Here is a 15405-nt window from a genome sequence, read left to right as displayed (position 1 = left end):
CTTTTTTTTCGATTTCTCTACTACAATTTCCCGACTTCGACTTTTTGGACATCGGAAAGCTATCCGGAATGTATCAATAGCTATTGACATTTTATGTAACTTGTTATTTATAAAGAAAAAGTACTCATTCCGGTTAAACAATTTATGTTGATAACCTGTTTTTTTCGTTCCAATTATTCGTTGCAATATATTAGGTGATTAGTTGCTTCGCTGCGGAAACCGAAGTCCAACGTAGAACGAAACGTAGAAAAATAAAGTGTTCGATTTTATATACGATATTAATGGCCCATCAAGATCGACAGAAATATAAACTAGAACGTGGCTCGCCTTTTAAAAAAGATACTACGGACGTGTCTCATGAAAATTCTACGGAACGCTCAGTACCGGAATGGATAGAACTCAATTTTTATTATACTTTATATATCGTATTATTTTTATTATTACCAGCGTACCGTGCATGGTTCAGAATAACGTAATTTTCTTCGTTAAAATAAACATACACATGTATAAAAAATTGTTTTCACAAGTTTAAGAAATGGTAAATAGGTAATTTCGACTGAATGCACACGTTTAAACATAGGTATACATAAATTGTAGATAGGTTCAGTGTTAAGCTTCCTTGAAACGTTGCGCTGTGGTAATATTAAATGTGACATTAGCAGAGATAACGAAATATGAAGATGTAGAACTGCAATTTTTCTAAGGAACACGAAGATGCTTTCTACCGCAGAAAATGCTTGTAGTTGTACTGATTAATCGTGTTTCACTGACAAACCGATATATCTGTTACCTCGCGCTCGCAACCACGACCACCGCCTAGCGGAGGTATCGATCAATCGCTCGAAAGCTTTCGTAAGCGCGAAATACATCAATGCTCTTCAAGCCACGGATCACGAATGTCCATTTCATCTCCAACGCGCGAGGTGTTGCTCGTTGAATTTTTTGAAAATATCGTTCAGCGTCTACCTATAAAATACAAAACAGAGAAAGGCGTAAACTTCTCTTACGTTTGATGAAAGTTTAGAATCCACCAATTGTCCCCTTTGTCTCTTTTCCTATTGTTTGAGAAGGCATAAGTATTACAATTAATATTTGTAATATTTGTATCCGTTGAAAGCCAAAAGTCACAACGATGTCGTGAAAGAGGCGGTATTTGGCAAAGTGGCCTTAAACGGCCAAAACATTTGGCGCCAACCTCGGTGAGATTAATATCTCGATGCCCCGATAGTAGGTTAATTGTAGACGGGTGAGGTATGGTCTGATTACGACGATAAGCTAAATTAGGATCAGAGATTATCACGAAACAACGTTGCATATACGAATTGACCCAAATTGTCTAAAAACTAAACTCGTCACACTATGTGTTGAGATATTTGCAATATCATGAATGAAACGTACTATTTTTGAAGGTTTTCGGCTGAGAATATTTAGAAGTTATTTCATCAACTTAGCAATGAATTGAGTTCTAACCACGGGACTAAACGAATCAAAAATAAATTGAACTTATAATTTTGACCAGCAGTTTAAATTACTGTTGACCACGTCCACACGTAGATGCTAATTATTTTGCCCTCAATAGCGATTAACGCTGTCCTATCGTGAACCCATGCCCCGGTGATTACACTTGGTGGTCTTGTCAGGTGTGTAACATGTTAAACCTAATTTTCCCACGCCCCAGTATATCTCGATCTGACATCCTCCAAGCAGCAGAGTATATAGATATTAGAACATTGTAAATAGCTGCCTATTATACATATAGCAGATATTTTTGCAAAATTCGATAGTTAAGTTATCGATGAGACATTAGTTTTAACATCACTTCCAGAGTCACTGTTTAATATTTTCTGGATATTCGATCGTATACTCTGTTCGTGTTAAAAAATTAAACTCGATCGAACGGATAGCGTTATTAGAAAAAATTCGTAAATGTTCGTCTTGTCGTCGTCAAGGCGACGCAACCCCTTAATCAGTGTTCCTGGGAACGTGGTTCCCGCCGTGGGGCCACTTTATTCCTCTCGCCTCGGAAAAATTGCAACCGCCACAATTTGTCTCTCAACTCTCGCGTCTGCCCGGCGCGAGCTTCTAAATTGCTTCGAGATATTTCTTGGGGGAACGACCGCCGCCCGGATGAATTTGTCCCAACGAAGAGGCAGAACGTTATCAATTTACAGCGGTGCTACCGCTTTCTGCTGCGTTCACGATCTTGGCCGCGACGCGTAGCGGGCCAAATAGCGATTCTGGCTGATAAAATATCGAAAATTGAAGGTTCTCATCGACGAACTTTAGCTTTACGCGATTTTCAAACAGTATTCGGAGGGTTAAAGACACCAGAATTCATTTTAAATTTAAAAAATAAGGTCTTCCCTTTATAGTAGCATCATGAAAGTTGACATACGAAGTTGCCTCTGTTGAATAGGATTTATGGCAAGCTAGAATCGCTGTTTTGACCCACAATGCGACGGAAGGAGTTATAAGGCTGCGGCATTCTCGGCGATTATGGCGATAAAAAATTTCACCGCTGTCGTCCGGCATTTTAATTAAGTTTTAATTCGGCACACATCCTGACCGTGTCGCCGCGCCGCGATCCGTGAATTTACAGATGCGTGGCTAATTTCGTCGGCACCGCGATACGCCAATGCGTTTGCTCTGCAAACAATGTGGCCGTTGATCGATACAGCGGGCGCTCATAAATTTCGATAGGCTAATGACTAAAATTATCAGCGGCCGCAGAAAAAGGACAAACTTTCATCTATTATTGGCCGTTCGATTATTGATTTACTTGGAAGGAGCATCGGCGAACCGTTCCCCTACGATTTACGCGAAACTTTGAGGCTCTCGAAGTGGTTAAAAACAGAAGATAAAAATCTTTTTCACCGCGATAAGTCGAGGCGAAGAAGCTAAGGTATTCTTCGACGTTGCAACTTTTCGATGTTATCTTCGCAACTGTTGAATGCGGCGGGAAGTCGTTCAAGGGGACCATCGATTTCCGTGGCGATGTTTGGAATTAATTTATAGAAAAACTTTCTGTATGTAATGTTTTCTGGTGTCGTGCAGTGTATATCTTTTTCGTCGTTTGTTATTTAGAAAGTTAATTATCGATTCTAGATTAAAAACATTCAAAATTCAGTTTCTCGGTTCCAATCACGTTCACCCAACGTTTCCAATTAAACCTAGTCAGAGACGCGTTCCTCGAAAGCTTTTGATGTATGTTGCATCGAAAAATCATTTCCTCTTCGACGGTACGATTGATTGCGTCCCACTTTACATGCTCTTGGGCGCAATAAAATATTTCTCTGTACTTTGCTGTTGCCATAGTGCATGAGAGTGCCTCGATACCTGTACAATCTCGCGCGATTAACGGGAACGCTTCAAAAGAAAATCACCGGTTGGTTGACGGTTCGCCGTGCTTGACGTAAACCTCTCTCAACTACGTTCAACAAATTCCCCAATAAGCTTCCTGCGAAGGTGATTTGACAAGCCGGCTAATGGCAATAATCGCCCGGCTGCCATTGAAGCTGCGAGAGGGTCTGCAAAGGTTGAAGGGTTCGAAAGGGAGAAGGATATTATCGGGAAAGAGCTTCGCCGCTTTATTACGCGTTGTCGACGAAAGCACGGTAAACGTTTATAGCGTACGTTCAAATATTTTGCCATGGAACCGCTCTTCGAACCCCCTCCGGTGATCGGTTGTCTCTCTTTGACCCCCTCCTCCTCTTTGTCGCTGTCTCTTACGCGACCTCGATTGTCTCTTTAACCCCGGAGTACTGGTAACGGGCCTAGTTATCGCGCATAATGCGGCCACGTGTATTTTCAGCTACGATTCGAAACGAGTGGCTCTGATTGTTTCTATAAGCCCGCGCACACCCCCAGAAAAATTTGCATCGCGACACGGTCGAGCTGTTCGTTTACTTTCTCCCTGCGCGCCCTCCTGCAAAGCGAAATTGGGTCAGCTGATACCGCGATCCAGATTTTTCTATTTTTTTTTTCTTTTTTTTTTTTGAACCGCGCACAAATTGATGTGAATAGGAACATCGAGGATTTAGGGGCAACGTCGACTTCGACGGAAACATAAACATTCGAAATATACGAGATGAGGTATCTAAAATTGTCGCCCCAAATATTTCTGTTGTCTTTCACGTCACCGAAGAACGTGTGTTTACGAGAAGCATCCACATGGCTGAAAGTAATTTGAGGATTTGGGGCAACGACAACGAACTAAATATCGGATTTTACTTTCTCGGCTCGAAGCGTTCTTGACATTTTTAATTAGAAGCAACGAATATGGCAGCGAAATTGTGCGTCCGTACATTCTCTAAAAAAGCGATTCAAACGGTCGACCTTACGTGTAAACAGCGTCGAGTTAACAAAAAAAAAAAAAACAAGAAAGAAATACGATCGAAAGTTTTGATAAACGGAAACCGAGCTGAAACACGCGTGAAAAGACCGCTGCCACTTCTATAACGTTTCATATTTCGAAAGTGGAGCTCTCGCACAATAGAAACTCTCTTGGACAATAGAAACTTTTCTCCCGAGCATTTCTCTCTCAGCGAGGTATCGAGACGAAACTGTGTCGAGTATGTCAACTCGCGAAACTAACAAAAATAGTAAAAAAATACCAAGTATTTTCCACTTTTACAGCCCGCCACCGCGCGTTTTAATAAAAAGCTTCGATCACAATAGAGCATTTACGTTCTTCGGCGAGTTTTTCTTAATTGCTCCGAAACTTTCAGTACTTTTACTGCGAACGGTACAGCGGTTCAAAGACCCGGAAAAGCAGGCAAAATTCATTTTTCAGTCCATATGTATTAAATATTGCGATTCCTAAACCCCTAAATAACCCCTGTACAAGTCGTTTAGATTCTAGACAGCGTCACAGTTGATTCTGCGTTATGTATTAGTCGTCGTTGAGGGATTAATTAGGATTTGTATCTGACCAATTTACGATTACAATCCTAATAGATCATTTAGTAAATTTGTTTCTACCACCCTTGGTATTCGCCAACAAGTGCATGTGAAGGCGCGTATCCACCAGTTGCGTGTCCTCGTATCGTATCGCCGTTGCGTATCACCGTTTCGTATCGTCGTTGCATATCACCCTATCGTATCGTCGTTACGTATCATCGTTGCATGCGTACTTCTACCAAACGACCTATCGCGAGAAATAGTTACAGTTACCAAAGGAAATCACCGCGTTGATGGGTGTCATAAATGTATAAAAATTGGAAAATATACAGCGAGCTTCAAATAATTTAATAATTCAGATTCCGTGAAGAGAGTCCAGTTTATTTTTTATACCGCCTCGTACACGGTCTAGATCTCGCTTACTCGTAGCTCGTGTGTCCAAATTAAATAGTTGTTAGGTAAATGAACGAATGGGATAAATAGAAAACTAAATATTATGGTTGTTTTGTGTGAAAAAGTGGTACGCGGCCCGGTTACGATGCATAATGCACCCACAAGCTCGCGTACACGCGCAACGGAACTTGGAAAGAGTACTACGGACCTTTGTAATCTCCGTCGGAAGGGGAGAAGGGGAATTTCCATCGCGAGACAATAGCACCGCTAGAAGTTCCCGGTGTACTTTGCGTTCCGTTTGCGTCCACGTTAGCTGGCCAAAAAGTAGGCCGGCCCGCAAAAATGAATAGTTCTTTTGTCATTTAAATGTAATCGTTTCCCGGTCCCCACTTTTCGGGCTTGTCTGTAGCCGAAGGAAACTGCTTGGCGGCAAGAAATTCTGTGAAACGGCGAACAATCCCGCGAAGTAATTCCCGTCAAACGACGAGTTATCGAAATGCTCTAAAATTTCTAAAGAAAATATCCGTATATTCAAATCTACGTAAATGCGAAGTAAACATAAAATATCCTGGTCGCTGCACGATGTTGTAGAGTTTACAGAAATTTTGGACTTTCACGTAGTAATTTAAAAGGTTGGGCTCCCACTTCGTCGTAATTGCAATTATACTTTTTGTTTTACGCGGTCAGTTCTAGGAAACGGACTTTCTAATTAGTTTAAAATGTTTTGTGTACGTTTTGTCCAGGGAGAAATGTTAGTCTTCCTGCAGAATTTCAACGAGCTTAAAGCACGCTTCGTAAACCATTAAATTATCGTCATCAAACTTGCGGGACGATCGATGCATAGGTACGATAATTTTAATATTTGACAAAGCGAAATATAAGAAAACGATGCTAGTCCCGCTCCAATCAGGGACACGCTGGCCCGAGGGAACGCTCTGATTGTCTCGGGCCAAGTTAGGCTATATCAGTTACCGAAATGAGATTACATATTTTGGAGCCACTTCGTATATTGGTCAAATGCAATTAATCGTATGCAGTGAACTGTTTTGTTCGGAAGATTAGCCAATTTATCCCAACCAGTTGTTCGCAAAATTTACGCAATTCCGCCTGCTCGAGCACAAAGTCCACCACTACCGCTACCTTATTTTTCTGATATCAAATTGTGCCATTGTTTAGCTTTGCAAATGTACTTTGTGAATAAAAGACAGTGTAGTATCAATGACTGAACACAATACGCGATTGAATGAATATACAGAAACTGATAGAAAGTATGTATAAATGAAGAAATTATTGGGGGCTACTGGAAAATACGTCACGATTATCTTCCGTGTCAGGTAGGTCACAGGTCGCGGAACATCCGCGACGTGTCCTCCGGGTGAATTTACGTTTATCAGGGTTACGAGAAATTAAATGTCGATGGGAATGCCAATTTAGTCGAAGGGAACGGTGCCGCGACTGCGCATCAGGAGATAACTAAAATTCAGCGTTTATTCGGGCATCGTGCTTCGATTCGAAATCTTTCGACATGGATTTCGATTACTCATTCCTGAAGGAGCTCGCAAACGTCGAGGAGAAACGGTCTCGCGTGCCCGAACACGCGTCAACATCAAAATATTTTCGTTCCAGTTCCACGTAGAATTTAATAACGCGTTCGATACCGTTTCCTTTCATTTTCTTTAACAGACGCAATGATGAATTACCTCGAGCATATAAAACACCGTGGAAGGTGCAACGAGCTTTGTTTGTTGCGTCTAAATTTTATTGCACAACGATAAATCACAATATCGATGGGTACACGCGACTCGATCGTAACCAATTCTATACGACATTCCGAAAGAGCGCAGCGTGTACATTTTTATCTTACATTGCCAATAGGGGATTAACCCGTGAAGCGTGCCGCGGGTGCAGCCGTATCTCACAAACGAACGCATTGAAACGATTTTCGATACGTTGTTTCCCGGAGATACGACGGTTACGAGCGTCAGAGGCTCGCCCTCGCGTTTCTGAAGCGATTCGTTATCGCGCGATTAACAGGAGCGTGCTAGCTTAATTTGAGCTAAGCTCGAGGAAAAGTTCGTTGGGCTAATGAAGACCGATTGCCCGGGACAGGAAGTAGGGCGCGAGCTTTTATCGTCCCTCTAATTGGATTAGAGAAAATAATTCCTGCTTCCGTACCATTGCTCGCGATAACGCGTCTCACAGAAGCGTATGCTAATTTTTGCTAATGGACTCGAGGTCGGTCCAGCCGCTAAATCAGCGCTTCTTTAATTTACTCGCCGTCGCCTTTGGGGTGCCGTGAATGGCCAGGTGACTCGATACTCTTTGAGCTACTCGCTACGCTCAATTCTTTGCTCAGAACGCGCCTCGTTGTGCATTGTACACAATGGCGAATCAAGCACCGTTCTAATGGAATAATTTCTAAATAATCCGAAGGATTACCATAAATTACCACCGCGATTTTAACGATCTTTCGTAGGACGATAGAATGCATATTTCTAATAATATATTCAAGTCGAATATCAGCTGTAATTAATTAATGTTACAAAGCAGATAATGTACTACGAACATAGGTGTCTGATCGTAGAAGCTACGAAGGCGAAGTGACATGCTGCGTGGCTTGTAAATTGGACTTCCAGTGCCATTTAAACGGGTCTCGATCGCTGAACTTACAAGCCACGCAACATGGCACTTCGGCGTGTCGTAGCTTCTAAATACAAACACCTATGTTCATGGAACGTCGCTAGATACCTAACATTGGTTAATTATATCTTCAAAACTATGTATTCTATAACGTCTGTTCGTGATCAGTTGAGTAGAGGAATCACTTTGGATCAGATGATTAGATTCCACGTTTGAGCAAGCCAGTAAAATAAAGATCGTAATTCGTTGGGCGAGTTGAATTAAGTCCATGCCTGACGAAAGCAGTTGGATAATGATTATCTCAGACAAGTTGATTAAGAATCTCTTTTAGCCAGAACGATCAAATAAGGAATTCACATCGGGCAAGTGGAATAAGGATCTCAATGGTCAGACAAGACCTGTCTTGAGAAATATTACATCCAGACAGCAAGACAGGATGAAAACCTTGTCTGCTTTAACAAATAGAATAACCATCTGGTTGGATAAGATATTGCTCAAAGAATGAAGGCGAGGGCAGAACCACCTTAAGCTCTCTCTTCCGTTTTAAAGGAACAGATCGTTTAACGTGACGTTCTCGAACCCCCAGTCGCTCAACGTTTCAAACCCTTAATGAAAGGCTGATTCTATTCAGTTCTCGACACTGGGGATTCCTAATCGAGCACTATGGGCGAACCGCAACCTCGGATCTTTCTTTGATGAGACTGCGATTCGGCTGCAACGGATCGCGGATATCAAAGGCAGCACGTGTTCGTTCGGTGCGCGTTCTCGTAAACGTAACGTTAGACTTGGTCCCTGTGTCCCAGCTTTTGAACAAGACTCAAAGACGGACAATGATCAGTCCTCGTCGACGGCTACCCCGAGGCAAAACGAAACTTATTACAGTAATGATTCTTAACACATTAGTGTTATTTACTACCAAACGACGCGAAAATATGTCATTGAGATTTTGATGTGTCTATCTTAAAATTAAAAAAAAACATGTTCTTTGCATAAATATCAAAATAGAAGTTTTACTTTATTTTGTGAATCATAGAATTCTAAACTCATTTCGCGACAGTGAAAGACCTGTTTATCCGGCGCGTCGCGCCTCGTTTCCAAAGAGTCCAACGAGTTTACGCATTCCAAGCCGCGCGGCAGCGAATAAATTACTGGCGACGCGTCCATCCGCGACGATAAATCAGTTCCTAAACGGGCATGAAATCTCGGCAGGGCTCGCGACAAAATAACGAACGAGAGGGCAGAAGAATATCACGGGGACGGAAGAACGGTCGGAAAAGGTCGCCGCTGGAAATGGCGAATCCTTTTCAACCGCACCATCGCGTTTAATGCGACTATTTATTCCCGTGACCGTCGACGAATTTCTTTCTCTCGCTCGGCTACATTCTAAAAACCGCGGCGACTCTTGTCAGAAAGAGGTTGAAGGGGGAGGTGTGGGGGGCAGTTGAAGCGGAGTCGAATAGGCGAATGGGGGTTTGGAAACGAAAGAGTGAATTCCAAGCACGACCAGAGTCGTCCTACGAAGGCAGGACCTGCCACCGCTCGGGATGCACGTAATTTCATAAAGTAGTTAGTCTCGGCGGCTGTCGCGACTATTTTCTCATGCTCGCGGGAACTCAGTTTTTCGTTTCGTGCGACTTTCTACCGACGACCGATAAAACAAGACGACCAACGAACTCGTAAGTAAACCGCCGGAGCCCGTCTCGAAAATGCAAATGCAATTAAGTCGTGACAACACCCCTTTGCCACCCCTGTCCTCGGCAACAGCCTCGTAAAAGTCGCGACGAGTTTTTTTTCGTTCCCTTTTAGTGATTCTCTTTCCTCGGTCTTCTTGCAGAGAGGCTCTCGTGGATTCAGGACACTAGTCTTGGACTTGTTGAATCGGCGAAGAAACGAAGCACGACTCGGACGTTGAATTCACGGGGTAATTCGTTTTGCGATCGAAGCGTCGGACAGGGCCACGAACGTTGGGTGAGTTTTAACAACATCAGTTTTGGGATGCAGATTTGAACATTTTCTGGTAGAGGGTTCGACGATCGGTTTAGGTTTCCTATATATTTTTTAGCAAATTCTAATCGTTTGCCTTATACGTGACTTTCTTCGTGCTGTACGACCATTAAATCTTGCGTTTCTTAATCTTCTGCGACATGTTTTCGCATGTACTTCCTTATCGAAGCACCTATAAATAACTGCTGCGAGTTGTGGACCGCCTATTCTTGGATTTTTTTTTAATTTTTATTCCAGTAGACTTTATCCGTGTAATGATGTCTCAAACTGTTGATTTGCTTTTATTCACTAAATTCGTGACATCGAATCAGCAGCGATTTGTTTAGATTTATTATTTCTATTCATTAGTTTCTCTGAAATTCCTTGGCACAACGTGCACTGTTCAGAATTTTTTGTATCGTTGAGAAATCGATTAGTTTAACGAGTCTGCAGTACAATTTATTCGCCCAACTTGACAAAATCGATTCTTCGAACGTTGTAGACGTAATTTAGTCGCGACATCCTGCACTGTTTACTGCTTGGATAACTACTTGCTAACTGTTCGGATGTTTTTATTGTTTTCAATAAAAACTGCATCGTCTAGAAGTTCGGGCGACGTTGGTCATTAATTTATAACAGCGTCATGAATTCTTACGGTACTTGCGATCCCTCGTAAAATTCGTATTGCACCCTTAAAAATTACGAAACGTTTTAACGAGCTGAGCGGAAAAAAAGTCGTAAATGACACTTTACAAAAGCACTTTGTGTTTAAATTTAATTACTTGTATATTGCGGCAAGATCGCGCGATTCCCGTTTAAAAAAGTTGTATCTAAAATAAGAAATGTAGAAAAATATGTAACTTTTTATGCGGAAGTGAGATTTATGAAATTTATTTCCATATGTCACGTACTCATTTCATTCTCAACTTGACATCAGTTTCGTTGTTTCCCGAACGCTCAAATACAATTTCTAAGAAAAGTCTAGAACGTCGAGTAACTGCACCCTTCGTCACAAAACCAATCATCGATCGAATTTCCTGAGAATTCTAGTATCGCTTCGATCGGTTTCACAATGCGAAGAAGGTCTTGGGAATTCTCCGGTGCATTGGGAAAAATTTCGTTACAAAGCGACGGACCGCAAGGGTGAGACGTCGACCATCCATCCTATTTTTCACGAAGGTCGCGGGACATCGCGTTCTTTCAAGGAGGCGAGTCCATGTCTGCATTTTAAGCGTGGATTTCAATTACAATGCTTCTGCTTCGTGACATAATCTTGGCGGTCACGAGCGACAAGTCGGGCTCGATGCACTCCTCGTGGAAAAAAGCTCGCCATCGCTTACTGTCGTGCTCCCACGACGATTCCGCATCCTGAATACTTAAACGGAGTCGCGAACCTCCTTTGAATTGTAAAGCGAACCAAAGCGATACTACCGAACTGCTTTCCATCCCTCTGTCGCGGAGTTTCTTCTTTGGCCGAGCGTTCGCCCTGAAACGAAATCTCGGCTTGGATTTTAATGGCCCTCGAACGCTATCCGGCGCCGGACGAAACCTTTCTCACCACAAACTAGAGACTATCCCACGTATTAAGAAAACGGTGGTCGTACCGGACAATTTAGATAATGGCAACTTATTTTATCGTTAAGACGTTCGAAACTATAGATCCCCATCTTACGTGTATCTAAAACATAGGTGTACGCACGTAGTTAATATATTCGTGTTGAAATTTTTCGGCAAAATTATAAAATTTCAAATCGTTCTGAAAAAATTATTTTCGTTTGCAGGGGTCAATTACAATCATTTTTGGTCAATACACATACCCCCGAAATCCTAACCATTTTCGAGAAAAAAATTCCTTACCGAAAATGTAATGTCTGACCATAGCGTCGATATGTTTCACTGAAATTTTTCAAATTTTATCAAATCGTTCTGAAAAAAATATTTTCGGTCGCGAGGGTCAATTACAAGCATTTTTGGTGAATAGACCTATTCCCGAAATCCTACCCACTTCTGAGAAAAAAATTCGAGTAGGTGCTAAAATTTTGCGGCGAAAAAAATTTTGTCAAATCGTTCTAAAAAAATTATTTTCGTTTGTGGAGGTCAATTACAATCATTTTTGGTGAATACACGTACCCCCGAAATCCTAACCATTTTCGAGAAAAAAATTCTTTACCGAAAATATACTGTATTGCCGACAGTGTTCCTATAACTTTTTAACGAAGTCTCAATCAACAAATTTGTACCCTTGATTTTCGTCTTATTTTGGCCTCTAGAATCTCCCATTAAAATTTTTCCTAGGAGTGGCTGAACATCCTTTATTAACGAGTTTTTACCATTAATATTTCCAATTTTTAGAAATACTTGTAATAAAGAAAATTCTTTGAGCGAAAAGGGTTAATCCTACGTTTGCGATAGACCGGAATAGAGATGGAAATATATCGGAGAAACGTCAGGATGTATATTGACGCAAATTAGTCGCGGAGTGTGCCAATTCAAGACGTTGCTCTCCGTTTAAAAATACGCGTTCGGAAAAGGAAATCGATACCGCGACGAACGTGTTCTACGTCCTCTTATCTTCTTTGTCACGCGTTGCCTGCGGGTCTTAAGTTAGGAAAGCGATCGACCAGCTAATGAAAGGATTTGTTAGATCGACTGATCGACTGGCATCGTCTCATCTCCCTATAGTAGTCGTCGGTGTTTCGATATTACGATCGGGAACGACTGTTCTCGTGCTTTTTATTATCCCAATAGCATCGAAGCGAAGCGACTGGGGACGTCGCGCACAATACGGTCCGTTTCGTTCGACCTAGAGAAAGATCGATCGAGCAAGAAACGCGGTCGACCTCCTAGTTTCCGCATGCGTCGATCGGCGAACTTCATAATCTATGAGAACTCTTTCGTCTCCCATTTCGGTAACGCGGATAATTCTGGAAGTTCCAATCGACGGCTTATCGATCCTCCAGCAAGAAATGTCGCGATAACCGCGCTGCGGTTGCAAAACGATGAAACGAAACCATTAACTCCGTTCGTCGATAGAGTTTTTAGCATGGTCGCGAGTCTCTCAGTCTTTTTCGGGACGGAAGTCGAGTTAAGAATATTTTAATAAAGCGAGGATTGCTTGATACAAATTTTCAAAGATAACAATATCTAGATAGTACCTTATAACGTAACCACACTAAGAGAAAAGAATCCAGCGCCAAATCGTCGCTAATGGCGATTTGTTTCGCGGCGTGTAGTTCTCTATCTTGACACGCGCGCGCGACGAAACCGTGACAAAATGAGAAAGGCCGGCATTAACGGAAATTTCAATTTAATACGTAGTACGCGGGCGGCGGCGGAAAGCGAGCTGGACGGACGGAAGGCCGGTTACCCTCGTAATTTCAATTTAACTTTTTAATTGTAAGTTGACACGGGAGATAGGACGTCCGTAGCTTATACGTTTCGTTGCCCCTCGGCGAATTTGAGAGCCGACCGGGCGCCCTGTAATTTACCGCAAACCAAATTTAATACTGGAAAGCCATCTGTTTGTGACTCCAGCGCCCTTCGAGTCGAGCATCCAACCAGTGCCGTTCCGCCGTCATTATTCCCGCGAAATACTGCTCGCCGCTAGGAAATTTGAAAAATTTTAATCTTCTAGCCTTGGAAACCGACTCTCTTCTCCTTATTACGTCGGTTGCGCGAACGACAAATCCATCGGGATAAACGTTTCGTTCCAACCCCCGCCCCACGATTCATTTTGTAAATGCGTAGGATTTCACATCATGGTACTTGCGATTCTATCGAAATTGTAAGATACGAACTCCGTCCATCCGATTTAGACGATCATATCTAAGCGGTATTATCGATTATTTATTCGAACATACTCGAAGGTCTCGTTGCTGGAGGCAAAGCCGAGCAAATACAATTTGAAACGAAAATAAGAAACGATTGTTTGAAAAAACGTTTCAGCGTTTTATTCTCCGCAACGTAGTTTGGAAATATACACAACATCGATCTATCGATATCGATACGTGTTTCAATTAATGAAATTATTTTGTAGCAATAGTGCTATCGTTCAATTAAAGAACAGATTTACGTACTATGGACGATGGACATGGAAAATACCAATAACAAATACTTGGTTGCACTAATTCCATTTTAATTGAATCGTTATCATTTCATTATTTTAATAATAGAGACAAATGTATAATTTCAATCAGTTAAATATTTCGGAATACTCCATTTCCGGAATATATCCGGAAATATTTGAATATTTTATTAAGCTACATATGAAAGTTATATGATACAATAATGTAACGTAATTTTATTGCAAGTATGGAATTACAGTGAAATGAAATAGTATGTATATTAGCTTGTTTCTGTAATTATTTTATTTTAATAATAACAGAATGTCATTGCGTAACTTTAAGGGTGTTAAAGAATACTTTATAAGTACTAATATTGAAATGGTTAAACCAAATAATTTCAACTGCCCCTTTAGTTACTGTTCAAAAGCAAACTTGTGATGTGAATAAAATCAAACGATAGTAGTTAACATTATAAAATTCTATGAATATTAAACTTTTATAGAGAAAAAATTGTAAAACAATAATAAAACTAAAATTTCAAAACTACGAAGTTCCACGCTGCAATATATTTCGGCTGCACCGCTTATTTAATAAGGCTGTATCACGAAATTTTTATCAAACGATAACAGTCGATCGATTGTACTCTTCGGTGGAAAATATTTATTCGAATCTGAAGATTTCTTCAATTTTAATGAATGCAAATCTTTAAGAGGGGCTGTCGAACTTTTCCAATTACGAAGTTACCGTTTCACTGGAAAAATTCGCATGGAAATTACGATCAATGCAAATTCACGAGACGTGAAACGTAGGTCGGGCAAAAATTTGTATTCTGTTATCGCTTTAGCAGGTCTTGCCGCGTATCAGGGAAGGTAACGCTACTCGGGAAAAAAATACACGCTACAGAAAGAGCCGACGCGACGCAACGCGGTTGCGAAAAAGCAATATTTTTGCGAGGACAAGGAACACGAGTGTTACCGTGTAACATTATCTCGAGAGCATTGTTTCGTGCGTGTTTCGTCGACTCTAGGAAAACGTCGCAATTATGAAATTGTAACCTCTTTGTGCAGGAAACATTTTTTATTCACAATGCTGGTTTCCTTTTCATCGCGTTGGTCGGAGCAAAGAACATGTTTCTTCCGTGAACGCGCGTGCTTTTAATTAATTTTCAAAGATCCTCCGGCCCTTTGCACCTTGATTAATGAAAACAAATTGTTTGTAATATTGAAAACTGGCCGGGTAAAGTAACGAGACGAGCGGCCTCGAATAAATTTACAACTGGAAATAGTTACTTAGCATTCTCCATTCTCTTTTCCTGTCTTTGAATCTTACCAACGATTCACAGAAGCTCAGCTTGCACTCAACGCACTTCCCACTGTAACGCAACTTCATACGCATTAACGTGCCATATCCCGAAGATTAACTCGCC

At 41.4% G+C, this 15405-nt stretch overlaps 1 protein-coding gene across 1 annotated transcript in view; it reads left to right on the top strand.

Moving 5' to 3' along the window:
• Positions 1-9785: 9785 nt before the first annotated feature.
• Positions 9786-15405, top strand: part of LOC122396734 (neuroligin-4, X-linked-like) — a 104543-nt gene continuing 98923 nt past the window's right edge. Inside the window, exon 1 of the mRNA XM_043395375.1 lies at positions 9786-9900. The gene's annotated coding sequence lies outside the window, so the exon portion shown is untranslated. The remainder of the gene's footprint in view (positions 9901-15405) is intronic.

The sequence above is a fragment of the Colletes gigas genome, unplaced genomic scaffold (genome assembly GCF_013123115.1).
Source record: "Colletes gigas isolate AHSC1104 unplaced genomic scaffold, ASM1312311v1 Colletes_gigas_Sc00008, whole genome shotgun sequence".
In the NCBI taxonomy this organism is placed as follows: Eukaryota; Metazoa; Arthropoda; class Insecta; order Hymenoptera; family Colletidae; genus Colletes; species Colletes gigas.
The sequence above is the reverse complement of the archived record's forward strand: the minus strand, read 5'-3'. Positions and strand labels throughout refer to the sequence as shown.